General features: G+C 47.5%; 1 long non-coding RNA gene across 1 annotated transcript; it reads right to left on the reverse strand.

Annotated features, from left to right (window-relative positions):
- Positions 1 to 10907: 10907 nt before the first annotated feature.
- Positions 10908 to 11705, reverse strand: LOC124688467. Its single transcript, XR_006998536.1, has 3 exons — positions 11595 to 11705; positions 11130 to 11384; positions 10908 to 10973 (listed from the first exon to the last, which is right to left on the reverse strand). It is a non-coding gene; the product is annotated as an uncharacterized LOC124688467 (long non-coding RNA).
- Positions 11706 to 20720: the final 9015 nt, after the last annotated feature.

Genomic DNA, 20720 nt, shown 5'->3' on the forward strand with positions numbered 1-20720 from the left:
CACCATTTGGTGAATCACACCTTCCAACACACTTTCACACATATCCTAGGTCCACATGCAAGTTTTGGTGGCATTCCGGTGCTCCGGCGGTAGTTCCCCCCCGAAAACGGCGGTCTGCGTGCCTCGGGGGGTCTACCCCCCTAGATTTCACCGCGCGAGGTTCCACCAACATACTTTTTGATAGGTTTAGTTTTGTTTAGGCCATATACACATGTAAAGGTAGGTTTGGCACACTTTGGCACACTATAGCCACCGGTATACCCGCAGCGGGACACTTCAGCCTACAAGTCGAGGAATCTTCCAAGTGTTATCGCCCGAAAGAGAGGAATCTCACACATGGGAGCTATGTCTTGCACCATTTGGTGAATCACACCTTCCAACACAATTTCACACATATCCTAGGTCCACATGCAAGTGTTGGTGGCATTCCGGTGCCCCGGCGGCCGTTCCCCCGAAAACAGCTGGCTCGCGTGCCTCGGGGGGTCTACCCCTAGATTTCTCCGCGGGAGGTTCCACCAACATACTTTTTGATAGGTTTAGTTTTGGTTAGGCCATATACACATGGAAAGCTAGGTTTGGCACACTTTGGCACATTGTAGCCACCGGTATACCCGCAGCGGGACACTTCAGCCTACAAGTCGAGGAATCTTCCAAGTGTTATCGCCCGAAAGAGAGGAATCTCACACATGGGAGCTATGTCTTGCACCATTTGGTGAATCACACCTTCCAACACAATTTCACACATATCCTAGGTCCACATGCAAGTTTTGGTGGCATTCCGGTGCCCCGGCGGCCGTTCCCCCCCGAAAACAGCGGTCTGCGTGCCTCGGGGGGTCTACCCCCTAGATTTCTCCGCGGGAGGTTCCACCAACATACTTTTTGATAGGTTTAGTTTTGTTTAGGCCATATACACATGGAAAGCTAGGTTTGGCACACTTTGGCACATTGTAGCCACCGGTATACCCGCAGCGGGACACTTCAGCCTACAAGTCGAGGAATCTTCCAAGTGTTATCGCCCGAAAGAGAGGAATCTCACACATGGGAGCTATGCCTTGCACCATTTGGTGAATCACACCTTCCAACACACTTTCACACATATCCTAGGTCCACTTGCAACTTTTGGTGGCATTCCGGTGCCCCGGCGGTCGTTCCCCCCCCCGATAACGGCGGTCTGCGTGCCTCGGGGGGTCTACCCCCCTAGATTTCTCCGCGGGAGGTTCCACCAACATACTTTTTGGTAGGTTTAGTTTTGATTAGACCATATACACATGGAAATCCAGGTTTGGCACACTTTGGCACATTGTAGCCACCGGCGGTCGTTCTCTCCCGAAATCGGCGGTCTCGCGTGCCCCGGTGGTCACTACCCCGTAGATTTCACCGCGCGAGGCTTCATCCGTGTAGTATATCATGATAATGACATTATTAAATAATACACATGCTAAAATACAGGTTTAATATAATTTTGAAATATATTTGAATCTTAACGATAAGTATAAAATGGTGAAGAGGTCTTTGCCGTGCACAGACACACGGCAAAGCTGGCTTTGCACGGCAAAGAAGTCTTTGCCGTGCACAAGCGCACGGCAAAGTTTTGGTTGCACGGCAAAGGTGGCGAGGCGCACGGCAAAGAGGTGGGGCACGACAAAGGTGGCGAGGCACACGGCAAAGGTGGCGGGGGCACGGCAAAGGTGGCGGCCCAACCCTATCCACACCCACGCACCGACAGCCACACGTACACAAACACACACCACGCACGCGCCCCGCTCCCAGCTGCCGCACCACGCACGCCGCCGTCGCGCCGCCGCCACCGCCTACCGTCGCGCCGCCGCCAACGCCGCCTCGCCCCGCCCTCCACAGGCTCGCCGCCGCCGCCTTGCCCTGCTCCCATCGCGCGCGCCGCCTCCCCCTGCTCCCATCGCGCCGTCGCCGCCTTGCCCTGCTCCCGCCGCGCCGCCGCCACCGCCTCCCTCTGCTCCCATCGCGCCGCCGCCTCCCCCTGCTCCCATGGCGCCGCCGCCGCCTTGACCTGCCTCCCGCCTCCCTCCGCCTCGCCCTGCGCCCCACACGCCCGTCGCCGGCCGCCACCTCGCCCTGCTCCCCCACACGCGCGCCGCCTCCGCCTCGCCCTTCCCTCCTCGCGCAAGCGCACGAGCGCGACCTGCCCGACGCCCCCACACCGCGCGCCTTCCCTGCTGCCGGCCTGCTCCGGCGCCCCCCGCGGCCTAGCCCCTCCAATGGCGGCAGGGTGACTAGGTGAGCTTTTTTTGTCATTTTTTGTGTAGTATATGATATAGTTGTATGCTAATTAGCATTTTTTATGTAATATAGGATTTAGTGTGTATTAGGATTTTGTCAATTTGCATGCTAATTAGCATGTTTATTAGGATTTTGTTTAGGCATGTTAATTTAATAGTTTATCTAGGTAGCTAAAATAAATATGGTAATGTGATGCAAAGAAATTATAATTTAAAGTTGTCAAATAAATTTTGTTCGCTTGCATAGTAATTCATTTTGTCGCTATGCAGGCGATGCTTCGAGGAGGACACGGGGGGCAGCGTCGCGAGGGTCTCTGAGGGGGCGTCCCGGATCTTCTTCGAGGTGGTCACGGGGGGCGGCGTCGCGGGGGTCTTTGAGGGGGCGTCCCGGATCTTCTTCGCCGGCTGTCGATCACGCTTCGAGGGTGAGAATCCATTCGCCTCTCTCGTACCTAGGTTTTTTTTGGGTCTAGATCACCAAGTATGTCGCGTTACCTAGGCGTCTCTTCCCGACCGTAAGGGTTACGCGGATAAATATGCATTAGTGGTCTCGCATATTATGAAGCGTAACTCTTACGGCATTTATCGGGACAGTCGGCGGATGCGTAGTTGGGTACGCTTCCCTGCTCTACCTCGATCCGAGTCAGATTTCGGCAGCGCCTCCCCGTTGTTCTCCGGATGCACACCCCTCTCGGCTTTTTGGCGAGACGTGTATCGGGAGAGCAGCGGGGAGGTGCCGCCGAAATCCTGACTCCGGATCAGGTAGAGCAGGGAGAACGTACTCAATCTACGGATCCGGCGGCTGCTAGGAGCCCACCTAGTAGAGATTCAGGTTGATGCATGCGTAAAAAACGAAAAATTAAAATGCGGATCATGTTTGATAAAAATTCTAAGTTTGTCTGTTTTGGTGCTGGTTAGAGGATGGATAATCGTGACTGGATGTACGATGGCAGAATTGGTCCGTGGAAATATACTGAGGAATGGGGAGAAAAGACCAAGCAGTTCGTGGACAGAGCGTTTGACATCCCTAGCAGACCCAGGACAGTTTTTTGCCCTTGTAGTAAGTGCAACAACCAAAAAACACAGGACAAGGAAACTATGAGTCTTCACCTGATCAAGTCTGGGTTCAAACAGTCCTACAAGATTTGGACTTTTCATGGAGAAAAGGCGAAGAAACGTGCTAGGAAGGAGGTGCGGCAGATTCAGCCTACGAGAGAATATGATACTGGGTTTGATAGGTGCCTAGAGAACTTGGCTAATGGTAATGTGCCTGAAAGCCCTCATGTAGAGGCGGAGACATCTAGGGATGCGGAGACAAGTGAGGAGCCGGAGGAAAACACAAAGAAGTATTACGAGGCTTTGTTTGCTTCGCAGAAACCCCTACACGTAAATACAGATGTTACCCAACTAGATGCCATCGCTCGCCTTTTGGCCTTTAAGTGCCACAGGAACTTGTGCAGAGATGGGTTCGATGAACTTCTGGTCCTTGTTGGCAGCATTTTGCCGAAAGGGCACCTCTTGCCGCAAAACTTCTACTATTCGAAAAAATTGCTCAGTGACCTCAAGATGTCATCTCAGCAGATACACGCTTGTCCAAAGGGATGCATGCTATTCAGAGAGGAGCATGCTAACACAAACTATTGCATCCATTGCAATAGCTCTAGGTACTTTGAGGTTGACACCAATGGTGATGGTCGAAGAGGCAGCACCACGGTTGCCAAGAATATCCTCCGCTATCTTCCAGTCCTACCGAGGATCCAGCGGCTCTTCATGACCGAGGATACTGCCCAGCAGATGAGGTGGGCTGTAGAAGGGATCAGACTGGCATAGTGGCAAGATGATACATCCGTCGGATGGTACCGCATGGAAGAACTTTGTCAAGAAATATCCCCTGAAAGCCGGTGACCCGAGGAGCGTAGCAATCGCGATATCAACCGTTGGGTTCAATCCATATGGTATGTCGGCTGCGGTATACACTTGTTGGCCAGTGTTTGTTATTCCCCCGAACCTACCCCCGGCGTCCGCACGAGATCGGAGTACATGTTTGTGTCGATGATAATCCCCGGACCGAAATACCCGGTAAGAACATGAACGTGTATCTGGAACCACTGATTGATGACTTGCTTCTTGGCTGGGAAGATCGCGGGATCCGAACTTATGACGCGGCAAAGAAGGAACACTTCGATATGTATGTCTGGTACCACACGTCCCTGCATGACTTGCCAGCACGTGCTTTGTTCTGCGGGTGGTGTACACATGGGAAGTGGCCTTGTCCGGAGTGCAGCAAGCCGTGACTTTCTTCCGGCTAAACAAGGGTGGCAAGTATTCCTGCTTTGATGAAGCTCGACAGCTTCCTTGAGCAGAATCATGAATACAGGAGTGATGTAAAGAGCTTCAAAAAAGGCCGTGTTGTCCATGCACCGAAGCCAATTCCGAAGACCGGACAGGAAACCAAGGCCGAGTTAGACGCTCTCCAGCCTAACCCTGATGGGAATGGTTTCTTGGGATATGGGGAGACACACCAATGGACCCACAAGCCGTGCTTCTGGAAGCTTCCTTACTTTGAGTTTCTCGAGCTCCCGCATAACATTGATGTAATGCACACCGAGAAGAATATCGGTGAAGCCATTTGGAGCACCATAGTGGACACCGAGAAGACGAAGGATAACATAAAGGCTCGAATTGACCAGGAAAAGTTGTGCGATAGGCCGTAGTTGAACATGAAGCCACCTCATGGTGCCAAAAAAACTTGGACTAAGCCACACGCTCCGTTCCGCCTCACAAAGGCCCAAAAAAGGGAGGTCTTCCAATGGATGAAGGACTCCTTGTTTTTCCCCGATGGGTTCGCAGCCAACTCGGATGAGGGGTCTTAACATTGAAACGTTGCGAGTACAAGGACCGAAGAGTCATGACTACCACGTATGGATTGAGCGGATAATGCCGGTGATGATTCGAGGCTATGTCCCTGAGAAGACTTGGCGAGTGCTAGCGAGGTTGAGTTATTTCTTCCGCCAGATTTGTGCTAGGGAGTTAGACACTAAAGTGATTGAGAAGCTGGATGAACAGGCACCCATGTTGCTTTGCGATCTAGAGAAGATATTTCCTCCAGCGTTCTTTAATCCGATGCAACATATGATCCTCCACCTCGCGAAGGAATGCTTAAAGGGGGGGCCGAATTGGGGCCGTTGGCAGTTTGGTCCCGAGAGAGAAACACAAAAGCTTCGTCAGATGACCGGCAATAAATGCAAGATCGAAGCATCCATAGCCGAGGCAGTCCTGAACGTGGAGGTGGCAAACTTCACCACTAAGCACTATGATCCCAACATTCCCACAAAGCACAACCCGGTCCTCCGTTACAATGCCGCCAACAATCCGAGCAAGAGTCAAAGTCTAAGTCATAGTCACACGCGCAATCCGCACGCGGTGTGTGACAATGAGCTTCTACTTATAGAACTAGCTAGGCAGATATGATTTGTTTGGGGAAAAATTAAGAAGAGATGAGCAGGAAAAGACTGAGATTCGATGTGTGTCCCTCGTTGTTGGTTGCTTGATGGAGAGAATCGACCGTCCGGATGCAAGAGAGCGCCACGGATCAGTCACGTGGAGGGAGAGTGATCCAGGAAAAAAAACACCCCATAAATTAGGAGCTACTTAAGTGACTGTGACCCATCCGAGGAGGTCATGCATGCATGTTTTTCTGTTGGGTCACGTGAAACGAAACGTCTGCCCATATATAGATGTCTGCCCATACATAGACGAGGGATCTCCTTTTCTACAGTCTCGTGAAACGAAACAGCCGCCCACACATTAAACGGGGTAAGTGCATTAATCAGGGCAAAAAAATCTCATTAATCGAACCTGGTTGCACGGAAAAAAAACAGTATCCTTTGAAACCAAGCACCTTTGATGGATTTTGCACATGCTACTAGCCGGAACACCATGGCTATTGATCTGTGTAAGATGGTCAATTCCGTTCGCCATCTTTAGTGGTGAAAAATTGGCGGAAGATGCACTGTATTGAAACTAGAGAATAGGAGATAATCATTCCAACTAGTTTGATCAATCAATTGTATTCCCTTGGTATCAAAAGTGTCTCAACTTTATCAAAATTTAGATGTATCGACCTAGATATATCCAAATTTTGATCCAAATTTTATCAAAGTTGAGACAATTTTGGTGAGACGGAGGGAATACATCATCTTTCTATTCATTGTTTTCCAACTCTAGATCGATTGAAGCTAACTAGCTACACCATCTTCTTACTCCTTTTTTTCTCTGGCGGAAGTGCAGACATAAAAAATTGCTTGTTTCCTTTTCTTTAGGAACAAAAGTATAATTACAAATTGCTCTCAAAAATTTTCAGGACAATGGCTCTTTTTGGGACATTAAGATCACAGATCACAATATGTGTGCAGACAGTACTACTCACATCGGTTCAACTCGACTCACAAGTATAATTAGACAGAGAGCGAGCTAAGAAAAAAGATTAATACATACGAGACAAAGGAAACAACACTACAACTTTCTCGTTTCAAGCATTACAAAAGCTTATGCATTCCAAAAGTTTGCCATGATCGTCGGCGGCTTGCAGCTGCAGCTACACTTCACTTTCCGTTGTTTGTGGTGGTGTCGCCGAGCTGGCAGCATGCCCCTCTGCACGATGCACCACAGCTTGCTCCTCCGCAGCTGACCGTGCTCGTCGTCGTTATTTCCGCTCCGTGCTTGCCGCCAAATCAGCCTGCCTCGCCGAGCAGACTCAAGCGTAGGAGAAAACCGGCCTCACAGCCTTCCCATAACTACAAAACATACAGAATGAGCATTGGTCTAGTCTCATTAGCAACATAAGAGCCACCTCAACCAGTATTGAAGTTAGCTGCCAGTGCCAAATTACAGAAGATCTCATAAACCTATTTTTTCATGAATCGATGTTTATGATCAGAAAAAATACGATAAAAAATGAACAACATTTCACAAAATTAGGACTTACGGTTAATCCAGATCGACACACATAGTAATACAATTCTCTTGTGATGCTGTTATGCTCTTATCAATAGAAATCAAGAGCTTCAAACGAGATTAAGTTCCCAAACACTACCAGTTATTTATAGTCATCTTTGTCTTCGCATCTCACCCACTTCTCCCCAAATCACTATTCAGCATCCCTCTTCTCCCCAGATCACTATTCAGCACTACGGTTTCTCCCGTGCACACAAATGGTTCAACTACTAGACACCACAGTAAGCTGGAGTGAGCATCAATGCATCTGACCACTCGCACAGCCTGCCGCAGCTGTTCCTCGGCGACGGCACCGTTCAGGTGCTTGAAATCAATCTGCCCAGCGGCATGGTAATAGTGTCGGAAATAGCACGTGGCGCACCGGTGGCCCAGGATACGCAGCCGACGGGCCATACTTTCTAGCAGGGGCCCAGAATAACTTAGTAGCACTTGGGTGCAACATCGCCGACGGGCCATACTAATTTACAAAGATCTTGCGAAGACACTTTAAATTTACAGAAAAGAGGATTTATATCATGACTATTAATTTATGCTCATCTACCAGACCTATAGGCAAGTGCTATTTCACCAAACAAGTTCTTTATATATGTGATATGCAGCAATACTTGAACAAAAACCTGCCTGAAATCCTTAATTATAGGGAAACATGATTATTTGGAAAATCAACATCGCAATGTCAACTCAATTTGCCTATATGGATAAGTTCCTGATTTTTACTATGTTGACGACAGGTCAACAACAAACACAAGTGTTGGCAATAAAAAAGGATACCTCTTGCTTATTACATCCACTTGTCTCTATGGTGGTGATGAGATATGATTTTTATTTTCTGAACCCCTCCAGCCCCTCGATGGCAATCTTAACTGGGTCCAACTCCATGTACCTGCGAATTACGAGGGCAACTTTATTTAGTGAGAATTATACTATGACAAGCTTTCAGCCCGTAAGTAAATCTGGGTCAATGAAGCTAGAGAGCATTCCGTAAAAAAGGATCCTCACCTTGGTTTGTTCTGCTTCAACTGATCAAAAGCGCCAGCTTTAAATGTGTTGGCACAAACCAGTGACGGTTTAAGTTATCCGCTGATGACAATGCACGTCCTTGGTACAGGTAGTGGTTTGCCCAGAACCTACAGCCATTCAGTGAGCATCAACATTATATTGCAGATATATAAAAGAGGAGGAGAAATATAATAAGAAAAACACTGGTAGTTTTTCACTTATCAGAACTATAAACAACTGAAAAATTAACACATATTCAATAATCCTCAAGGCATTGGATCTAGCTCTTACAACTAGCTGCTGAAATGCCAGCTCAACTACAAATTCTCCAGAAAACAACTTATCTACCATGCCAGCCATATGAGGACAGAGTTGATAATTCCCTTGAGAATAGTACTAATTTGCACAATTGCTTATCATCACTATCTAAAGCACATACTTAGTAAGATGATTAATGCACTAACAAAGTGAAAGTGTATTACACAAAACTATTTCCGTGTGGCGCACCCAAAGTGCCTTATCAACCTTAGCTTCAGGCCACCACGAGGATAATAAAATAGGCGAGCAAGTGGAAACAGAAACTTTAGTTCATAAGTAGAGAAGGCAAATTTTCTATTTCACAAGACACAGCTGTTGTCATACAAGATACATTAAGCAACTGAAGATTCACAGCTTTGAATTTTCTTTGTTAAGCAAAGGAATCTACACAAAGTTGCTAACCTCCTAGAGCTTGATTCCTCTTCATCGCAGAAAAATCACTAATTGCCTAAACCTTTCTACTATAACCATTAGGTGCAAAGCCAAATCAGGACTCAAAACATCTACCAGTGGCTGTTGTACTAGTGGAAATGATCCACTCCAAACCAAGCTCTGATCCAGTAGGTGCTTTGCAAAATTATATTGGTATGCATCTCACTAACAGAACGAGATAACAAGTCTTAGCATGAAAAGGCACACGGTTTATCAACAGTTCATAGCCATGTTGAGGATAAAGCAGCAAAGCAGTCTTCAGGTGCGAAGCAAACACAAATAACATCTTCTAGTCCTGCGTTACCAACAGATTGAGCTAAATGTACTATTACTAGAAGCTACCCCAGTACTTCCTACGTAATGTTCCTAATGCATCATGGTAAAAAGGGAGGTAACACAAATTACTTCCTGATTTATTACCCAGATGACCCTCTACAATATTTTAATCAAAATTTGATGTGTACTCTCCCAAATTACATTAATCTTGTCTCTTGGACAAACATACATGGAAAAAAAGGTTATGTTACAGGAAACCTCAACTTGTAAATGAGATCTAATATTTTTATTTGCCCATTTTGCTGCCTGATTTGCCTCCTCATAAAAGAATTTCAATGGCAGTAATTCATACCAAAGTGATACAAAACTAACAGAGTGCGCACACACATGCAAACCTGGTCAATTCCAAATATTTTAATAAACAGAACCAACCTACTTTATGAAATTTATACCATATACACATGTCTAAAAGGAAAAACATACGCATCTCAAATATGCTATGCATCCCTAATAATAGAAGGCCAAGTCTAGGCATGAACAGAGATATTCATCTGTGAGAAGCACTTTGAAAATCATGTGTACTGTAGTTGTACTGCCAGTGAGAAGTGAGAGGTAAGGTCATAACCTGCAAGCTGAAGCAAAGCATGTCACTGAGGCGAGGAAGCAGACGCATCGAATGGCCCGCTAGCGTCATTACAGAAGGCGATGACCAGAGGAACGCCTTTTACTGTCTCCGTGCTTCTGCCCTCACCATCTCAGACAGCTCCTGCCGTCCAGCTGCTGCCGACGCTCAGTCGATCCCATGCTCCTTGGCACCGCTGCCATCTTGCTCCCGGTGCTCAGTGGCAGGCAGTGGAGAAGTTGTAAAAGGAAGGCAAGACGCATTGGAATTCAGTCCTTGTCGCCCTCGTCGCCTTTGTCGAGTCGAGTGACCAAGGAAGAGCCTCATATACATGTACCAGAGCTCCGATGTTGTCGCCTAAAAAATAAGAAACAGTTCCAATAAATGAGATAGTAGTAGGAGTATGTTATCCGGAGTACTGTAATTAGAAAGATTTACGAATCTAAAAAGAATGCTGGAAGATGTTCAAGCACAACATAGCATCAAACATAGCAGAAATAGCAATTGGGATTGACATATTATACACAAATGGAGTCATACTCACTTGAATAAATACTTGTGTGAACATGTGAGAAATATTATCAAGGACAAGATTGATCACCTAGAGAGAGACATGGCTTCCATGGACACGCCCTTTACTTGCTGGGATGCACCAGCTTCCTTGACCGCAAGAGGATCTCCCGTCCGTCATGGATAAATGCCACATTTTTTGAGCATTTAGTTGCACTCCGATACAAAAATCACAAGGGATAGGTCGGCGAATAATTGCGAACAGGATGGGCAAGCTACTTGGCGACTCTATTTTATTTAATATAATGACTTGGTAGATTAGGCAAGCTGCATCGGCATATCACTTGTGCACGACTCTTTTTTTGAACATAGTACCGAATACATAGGCACATTACTATAAGTGTAAACAACAAGTAGAAGCAGATTTTAACTTGTGCAAGAAAGAAAAATAGGTGGTAATAGGAAACCAAAGGCATCACCTTTCGGTCGACATAGGCATCATCACAGATGGCGGCAGCAGGTTTTACATTTAAACAACACAATTGCTGCAAAAAAAACACATGGATTTTAATATCAGCTTAGTTAGCTGCCGCTAGCCACATGGGTAGTAGCAAAACATCCACGATTCCTTGACTATAATCCAACAAAAGACAGCGAGACTAAGGAACACATTTGCGGTGTAACTCGCCTACGCATCGTACCTCTAGTACCATGCATACATGGTTGCTGAAGTCCAGCGGGATCACCATGGTGATGCTCAACGGCTTCCTCTGGTTTCCTGCCAAACAACACCAAGTAGATTAGATAACAAAACGGAGCTCGTCCGAACTAGCTAGATTGTGCAAAGGGAAACAAGATTACCTTGAGAGAGATAGGGTTTCCAGGGCCATGCCCTTCGCTTCCTCGGACGCGCCACGGATCTCCTCGGTCAGCTCCTCAACTGGAGGATCTAACCTCTACGAAAGAAAACAACCACATTTTTTGAGCAATTTAGTTTTACTTGGATCTGAAGAACGTAAGGACTAGGTCAAAGAACAATTTCACGCTAGATACAAGCAAGATACTTCACGATTGGGCTATCATGAAAAGCTGTAGACTAGAGGACCACAGAACCACAGAATTGGGGAAAAACATCTTGGAGTGGTTGTTGGGAGCAGGCGAGGTACCTTCTGCGTGTCATGGTGGTCAGGATCCACGACGTCCATATCATCTTCCTCGTCTGCACGACCAGAGCTGGACCAGGTCTCGCCAGACCAAATCGTGAATAGACATTGGTCCGCACAAAAACAATATAAGAAACTATCAGTTTAGCTTGTAGGAGACAATACAACAGAAATAGAGTACAGAAAACATGCTCCCGAACATGGCATATAGTCGACTTACATAGTTTTACTACATTAGATAGTTAGATGCAAAACATAGCTCGTTATGAACATGTTTAACAATTGAGGTTATCAAGTGTTTTTCATATACAAACATAGCTGTTTCTGAACATGAAAAGCTTCCAAAATTTTGGTATTTGAGGTTCTCAACATTTCACAAACAAAAATAATTGGCTCATTGCAGTTACAAGCAAGATGAAAATAGTGCTCCAGTTCTGAAATTTCATGATGAAAGTAGTAGTAGAAAGCACTACACACCTCTTTGCAACGTTTTGAGCGGGGAACTCATCCAGCATGTGAGACTGGCAAGAGCCTTCACGTACTGGAAGAGAGACACGGAATTGTTGTGCAACAAAGGCTGGCTCTCAAAGATCTGCACGATTCTTATACACTGGATCACTCATGAAGATCTCTTAAAAAGAGAAGCGTTGCTCGGCTTCTCCAGGTCCCTTAGCATGAGGGTGAAACTATTAGCATAGCTCAACCAGCACCTCTCCTGAAACTTACTAACATCCACCTGCAATAAAAGCACACGTACGCACATGGTTAAGGAAAATCACGATTTTCATTCAGGAGCAACAATCAAAACACGAAGAAGACAACAACATACATTAGAAAAAGTGAAACAAGAAAACTGCATTACTCCGCGGTAATTAATAGGTATATTTCTTTCTGAACAAGGGCAGCACACTGCCTTGTTTATCTTCAAATTTCGGCCTAATTTCCATCCGCATGGTATATAATACGTGTGCTTTATTCTGTACAGGGGGGTTCGACAACTCAAACAAGAGGAACGCCTTATTATTATTATTATTTTCTTCGAGTGGAACGAGTACCTATTTTATTCTAGAAGGCAGTGAGATCTAGGTGGAATATATATGACTAAACGACGCCCTAAACCCTATTTGGTCGCCTTCCAGTGTCAGCAACGGCAAAAGCACCGCTGTGGTCGGCGAGCTGCACACCTCTTCCCGTTAAATCTCTCATCTCACCACACAAGTGACCAACTAGTCACATGGCAATGCACAGTAATCTCAGTGTACAGCTACAAATAAAGATTATTAATTTTCATCACAGTCCTATCCTTAGCAAACATTGCATTGACAGGAAATCAAAGCAAAAGATCAAATGTAGTAATATTTCTTCTGTCATCCTTCCTATCATGTCTTCAACCTCCTATCATCAGAATCAAATCACAACAACTAAGCATGCATACTAGCTGTTCCTTTATTCATAAATTGGTTCCAATTTGTTCAAGTCCAAATTTTAGTCTGCAAGTAGAAAGAATTCAACAAGTGCAAGAACTTAAACTCTTAAGCCAACTACATAGAAGGCAGTTTAGTGGGACCCCAAAAAGAATTATATTAACAGTTAAGAGGGGAAGACATGGATGAAAGTCAATTGGACAACCAGATAGAGGGGGCCAGGAAACAAAAGTAATGTTGATGAGAATAGAACAAGACACGAAAATAGCCTGCTGTTCAATTTCTATTTTCCATAGCTAATAAACAGGAGAGTTCTTTCAACCAAAACGTTCTTAAGTACAACAATCTGAGGTAAAATGTTCTTTTCACGTTCAAAATTTATACCCAGTTTATTCAAAAAGATCAACATTGTATTGAAGATGCTACTTGTGTTGCCAAGCTCCCCCAAAAACAAAAGCAATTTAACACAGCCAAGAGCCCCCTGCACTACTATAACCAGTCTACTAAGCAACTGATTCACATGTTTACCCGATTATTCGAGCAACCATATGTTCAAGTGTTGTTTCGAATATAACCAACTAGCATTCAATGAAGCACGAGTGCATACTTGTATGCAGGATTAATAAGGTATAAGATCAAATGCAGTAATATCGTGTCCTTATTCAAGCCATCATCAGAATCAGACCACATCAGCTAAACAAAATTCGATCAAATTACAACAAGAACAGATGATTACAATGACTAGTACCCGTCCTGGACAAGAGAAGAGATCATCTTCTAGTCTTCTCACTAGTTAAAAGAAAAAAGTGGAAAAGCACTCATCGTCACCATAAACCAAGAAACCTAGCAGGCCACCATTTCTTGCAAAACGCAAACATAATTGCAGGCGAACACGCCACATGGTGGTGAGAACTTTGTCAACATTCTCCAGTTACCAATAAAATGCAAACTTTAAGCAATGCTTATGCACCGATGCCGCTATAAATTAATTATTAAGATTCCATTCGCTTATATGATAGGCATGGCTGCATGAACACGTTCATACCCCATCAATTGGTTAACATTGGGATCATAGCAACTCAAAGGGTTCAACCTTACACTGTCACATACACATGGACACGTGGTTATGATCAAGATTAGACAGAAGCAATCGACAACTTGCATTAACAACAAGAAATGGCCTTTAAGAAGAAGAAAAGTAGATGAATTAAATTTAACATCCCTACCGGACAAGAGAAAGATCAGCTTCTTCTAAGTAGTAGCTAGCAAAAACCTAGAAACCTAGAGCCATCATTCTTCACCACAAATACACACGGGGTGCTCGAGGCCCCGAGCATATAGAGCATGGAATCGGATAGCAAGCATGGAATTGGTTGGAGCGCGAGAAAAGGGGAAAGAATCGACCTTGGTGTGGAGGAGCCCCTCCTGAAGCGAGGCGGTAAGGATTGGGAGCGAGGTCTGCAGGTCGTGGACGACCCCAGCCCGGCATTGAGAACCGGCGGTCATGCCCGCGACCACGGCCTCCCTGCCAGGCGAGGTGCACCTGAAGGGCGACGTCGGCGGTTGGTACAGGTCGCGGACGGACGGCCGCGACCACGGCCTCCCTGCCGTCGTGCATCCCTGCGAAGACGCCGGCGACCTTGAAAGCGGGCGGTGATGGCCAGATGCGGCCCTCGACGCGCTTGTTCCCGTGGATGAGCTAATCGACGGAAGGGCCGAACCCCGCGAGGTCGGCTCCGTCGTGCTCGACGCTGCTAGGGTTAGCGAAAATCCGGCGTGGGGTTGGGTCTTCGGGGAGGGGATCATCCGTGGGGGTGAGGAGCCTGTGCTGGTGTGACGGTGGGCAGCGAGGCTGGGGATTCCGGCGAGCGGAGGCGCAGAGGCGGCGGCTCGGGAAGGGAGCGAGAGATTGGGCGCGTGCGTTGGTTTCGTGAGTCTGATTTCTTTTTTCGCTTTTGTTTTTCTTTGGCAGAGGAAACTCAGGAAAGTAGCTAGGCTGTGTTTTCGTGAGTTGGGTTTCATTGGCCGAACATGAATCGACGGGAGGGGAAACCATAGTCCCAACACTCCATAAATTTGGCATTAATTTTCTCCACATAGCCATGAAGATCAGAAGAAAAGTTAATTCCCTAGTAGTGCAACCTTTCTACAGTAGTATCTACCTACTAGTAGCAATTAATTGAAACGCTAGTCTCTAGACATGGGAGTATAACTTTTCCCCTTTTTTGTTGGCAATTGTACAACATTTCGGAGGAGAAAAGTAGCGTGCGTTGGTTTAGTGAGTCTGGTTTCTTTTTTTTCTCTTTTTTTGAGATAGGGAGTCTAATTTTGAGAGAGAAAAACGTAGCTACGCTGTGTTTTCGGGAATCGGGTTTCCACGGAGCTCTTATCTTATTGGCTGGACATTAATCGATGGGAGAGACCTGTTGGGAAAGAAATAGAAATCACAGTTCCAAGACTACATAAAGTAGGCATTGATTCTCTTCACGTAGTCAAGAAGATCAGAAGAGAAGTTAGAATTGGTTTGAAGGACATCACATCCATAATACTCCCTCCTTCCCAAATTAGATGCCTATAGTTTTGATCAAATTCAAACTTTTTAAAGTTTGAGCAACTATGTACTTCAAAGTCTCAACATCTAAAATTTTAAATGCACATAATATAAAAATATATTTCATGATGGTTTTAAAAATATTAATTTGGGATTACAAATGTTGATATTTTTTCTATATAGTTGGTCACACTTTAAGAGGTTCCACTTTATCCAAATAAATATTATAGGCATTTTGGGATAGAGTGAGTATCTAGCCATGGGAGCCATGCAGCTTCTCTCTACCTAGCAATCAATTGAAACACTAGTCTCTAGATATGGGATTATAACTTTTCTCCTTTTTTTCTGCAATTGTACAAGTTTTTCTCTAAGTAGCAATTTATTCTTCACCAAGCTTGAGTCCCGATCGTTCCGCTGATTTCTTCACCAAGGGATATAGCTTTTAAACAAATGGCATCAAGTTGCTCATGCGCCGGGACCGTTGGGGTCTAAGAGCGTCATCGGCGCCTTTCCCACCGGTGTAACCAAAACCTGCCGACAGTTACTAACGATCCTTCTTGTACTTATACCCTACTTTGTTGCTGCGACAGTGGTCCTGCTCCTTCGGCTTCTAGCCGCCGTTAAGGGAAGACACCACGCAACTCAGCATGGTCCTCGTCAACTGCACCACCTAGCTCCATAGCCCATCATCACCACCCCGTCTTCCTCGAAGCACTAGATGACATGCAACAAGGAGGAGGGCGAGGCGGCGACACCGATCATGAGAGAGGACGTGCTAGTTGTCGTATCCTTCGCCTCCAATGACAATCACCGCTCCCAAGAAACTCATCTCACTCGACTAGGAGCCAAGCTAACCCATGCAGCCATCCACCCTAGGGTACGATACTCATCGCCACCTCCACCAAGGATGGAAACGCAGGATTACCAGCGCAGCAATCGACGGGCTTCGGAAAATCAATGGCCTTTATCAACTTAGCCAAGAATCCTTCATATTTAACGTACGTGTCCGTTAACCTAGCCAGGATCCCACACGATGGTAGATTGCTCCAAGTGTCACAAACTCACATGCATGGATGGTGGAGGAGCGGAGCAATCTCATGAAACTCATGTGTTCACTCGACTTCAAAACCCATGCCCTTGTTTTCCTTTGTATCTGGCGACGTGGAGACACCCATGGGCACTCGATGGAGCTGTTTGTATGGCCGGTGCTCGATTCTTCCATCGGACACCATCCAACCATCAACACACATTGTGCTGCTTAGATTTTATGTGTGAAAAGCTAGCTTGCTATACTACGGTAAGCAATTTTGCTTGCAACTAGTAGTAGCTAGTATGGCAGACCGATAGTTGCCTATAGATTTTTTTTTCTTTCAACATGACCAGGAAGCATGTGTGAAATCAAAATAACAATAGAGAAGTGCTCATGTAATTGTCGCGACTTCGACCATTGGAAAAGTAATTGATCAGCCACATGTCTCTATCAATTGACAAGCTAAATTATGCGCCTTGCCGCCACCATCGTCCACTCGGAAAACGTCACATCGACACAACCTCCCTCCTATACTTCGCATTGTGGCCGAGGTCACCCGCTCCGGCATTATAGTGCAAAACTCACACTTCGAGGCCACTTACTCAACTTTTGTAACAAGTTGGTCCATTTTGGAACTATTCATGTTTGTGTACCTACATGAATAGAGTGTAAAGTCACATAGCATCACCACTTCCGATGAAAAACTAGAGGTAGATTTCGTGGGGCCCGACGGATATAGGGACACATCAAATTGCACGAGGAAGGGTTGAAAATTGTTTCCCTTGTGCATGTTGTCCTAATATGGTATATATGGGGTGTGTTAAATACGAAAAGCCAAATACATAACTTTAAAGAGGCACTCCTTTCACAATACAGATTGATGCGGAGAAATATTCTAGACTTATAGTGCAAAATGCTCACATCGAGGCCACCGGCCCCTACTTTTGTAAAAACTTGGCCTCTTTTTAAGTTGTTCAAATTTATATGACGTACTATCACATAAAAAGGGTGAAATCACATGGAATTAACACTTTCGATGGAAAGTTCAGGGGAGATGTTGTGGTGCCCGCTAGACAAGGGACGCATGATATCACATGAGGAAGGGTCAAAAATCGTTCCCCTTGGGCATGTGTCCTAATATGGGTATATAAGGGTAGTTTAAATAGGAAGAACTCATTACACACCTTTGAAGTAGAAGAAGTCACTTCACCAAACAGACTGCCCGCAAAAGATTCAAAATTTATAGTGCAAAACTACCATTTTGAGGCCATGGACTCAACTCTTATAAGAACTTGGCCTCTTTTTTTGGTTTGGTATTGTCCTTATGACCTACTAAAACATAAAAGGAGTAACGTGACATCAAATCACCACTTTTTAGGGAAATCTACGAGGTGGATGGCGCGGGGCCTACCAGACAAAGAGGCGTTTGAAATCGCACGAGGAGGCTCACCTTTGGCATTCGATCCTCATATGTGGCATGTAAGAGCATCTCCAGTCGGCAGTCGCGTCCCCCAAAGCGTCCCCCAAACGGCGCCGGATCGAGCGTTTGGGGGACGTGTTTTGTTCGTGCGGCGTTTGGGGGACGTCACTCCCCAGCCGCGTCCCCCAAACAAAATTTCATATATTTAAAACTTAAGTGAATTCATTCAAACTTGCTATATATTACATAGATTCGAACGAAATTCGATGAAATTTAAACTAAACCTAATCTAGTAGTACTTGCGACGGCTGGAGACGTCGTAGTACTGGTGGAAGTTATACATGTCGTCGGTGATGACCTCCTGCTTGTCGCGCTCGTCGACGGGCTCGTCCTTCACCGCGCCGCTTGGTCCAGCCTCACCATCGTCGGTGAGGTCCACGAGCGGCTTCCCGGTGTCGCGGATGGACATGCCGATCGCCGCGTCGTGGTCGCCCCTCCAGGCGTCCTTGTCATTCAGCGACGCCAAGCACTCCGCTCGCAGCACTGGGCAGTCCTCGGGGTCGTCGCTGCTCGCGATGAGGCGATGCTGCCGCTCGTACTCCGCCAGCAGCACCGCCTTCCCGGCTGCCTCGTCGTCCTGCTCCTCATTCACCTCCGGCTTCGGGATGAGGAGGGCGCCGCCGCGCCTTTGTTGTTGCCGCAGCCGCCGCGCCTCGAGATGGTCGGGGGCGTCGCGAACTCCGGCTCCTCCTCTTTCACCTCGCGCTTGGGGACGGTGTAGGGCGCGGCGCGGTGTGACGAGGACGGCGCCGATCACACCAGCCCTGATGAGAAAGAGTTGGAGGAGGACGAGTACGTCCTCCTCGGCTGCCAGCGTGCTGTGGGAGATGGTGGCGGCGACAACGGCGTCTCCAACCTTGGAGCGCCATTGTGGATGCCGTCAACGATGTTCTCCAGGATGCGCCCCGAAACTTCCCAGAAGAGGACGCGCCCGTCCTTATTCCAGCTATTCCCCCGGCCGACGAGGCCGGTGGTGCTGTTCATCTCCATGTGGTACTGCGCCTGGAAGTAGGCGACCCACGAGGCGTCGTTGCCGGTGGCCGCCCAGGTCAGATCGGCCCGCTCGTCGGTGGTGAGGCCAGACCGCCGGGCCCTGGTGGCGTCCCTCCAGCGATCCGTGCCTGGCGGCGGGACACCTATGCCGTTGACGGCCATCCTCCACCCGCCGCTGCTTGGCAGGCGCATGTCCGGCGCGACGGGATATCCCGCGCGGTAGAACGCCCACGCCTCCGCCATGGTGAGGTTGCCGCGGAGATCTTGCGGGAGGATGACGACATTGGATAGAGGTTGGAGCGGCGAGGAGAAAATTTGGCAGCGGCGAGAGATTGGGATGAACAAGAACCGAGGAGCGCTCTTAATGTACAACGGTGGCAGGCAGGCGAAGCGGCAGCGGGTCGTTGGACGCAATAACGGCGGCGCGGACGGCCACGCGGCCATGCACGGTGAGACGCGTCTATGCGTCGCCTGGGAAATTTGGGACGCCTTTAACGTCGCTTGACCAAAGGTAGGCGACGGGGTTTTAGACTTCCGAGCCGCTGACGTGTCGGGCCCGCATCTCCTTGCTCGCTTTTCGTTGTGTACGGGTTGGCCGGAGCGTCCCCTGCGTAGCGGGGACGGGCTCAGGGCGCCGGACACCGTGTTGAGCCGCGCCAGACAAAAAGAGGCTTTGGGGCACGTGGCTGGGAATGTTTTTACGTCCAGCGCGCCCGAAATTCCTTTGGGGTACGCTTTGGGGAATGCCACTGGAGATGCTCTAAGGTTGGTGTAAAGAGGGTCACACACACAATATGTTCTTATTAGTTATGCATATTATATTTAATTTGTTATTGCAGTATGCAAAAGTATATAATATGTGTCATTTTCATTTGATAAGATTTACTGTAACAATGAGAAACCCGTTGTGTACCAATGGCCATGTTTATTATTTCATGTACCAATCGCCAAAACGTACGAAAAGTCGGAGCAAAACTTGTGTAGGCTTATTTGATTTTCGGCGGGGAAGTGCTCATTTTGGGCTGAGCGGGAAACAACAAAAATTAATCAGTGGTAAGCAGAACGAATTAATTGAAATTGAATGGATAATTTGATGGGCTGAGCGATCCGAACAGGCACGAAGACCAAATTTTGGTCCAACAGGCGACAGGCGACAGGCGTGAGCCCAACTCCCAGAGCGAACCAACGCCTTCTCCCTACGCCGGCGCCGCCTCCTTCGTTTTCCCTTCCTCCCCGCGGAGCTCCGCCTCACCGCCGCCGAGGTTCGGCTCTGGACGACGAAGGCAGAGCGCGTCCAAGCGCGCACCTTTTCCCCGCGGCTGCCGACGGCCAAAATCGCTGCAAGGCGGGCCGGTGAGGCTGCCCCCGTCCCCGGCGACCGCTGCTCTTCACCGTACGTCGTATGGCATTCTGGATCAGGCGACTGCGTCCGCCATCATCCATCTGCTCGCGCGCATCGGAGCTGGGGGCAACGGCGACGGCGGAATCGGTGGAGCGGCCGTCGCGGTTCCGCCGGGTCGGCTCCTGCCGCGTCAGCGCCAAGCTGCGGAACGAGAGGCCGTCGAGTTCGACAAGTTTGCTCGCTGCTTTCCCACGACCTAGGTCAGTCCTTCCTCCTCTCCCTCCGATGCAAGATCAAATCGCTGCACTG

The sequence above is a fragment of the Lolium rigidum genome, chromosome 2 (assembly GCF_022539505.1).
Source record: "Lolium rigidum isolate FL_2022 chromosome 2, APGP_CSIRO_Lrig_0.1, whole genome shotgun sequence".
NCBI classification, from domain to species: Eukaryota; Viridiplantae; Streptophyta; class Magnoliopsida; order Poales; family Poaceae; genus Lolium; species Lolium rigidum.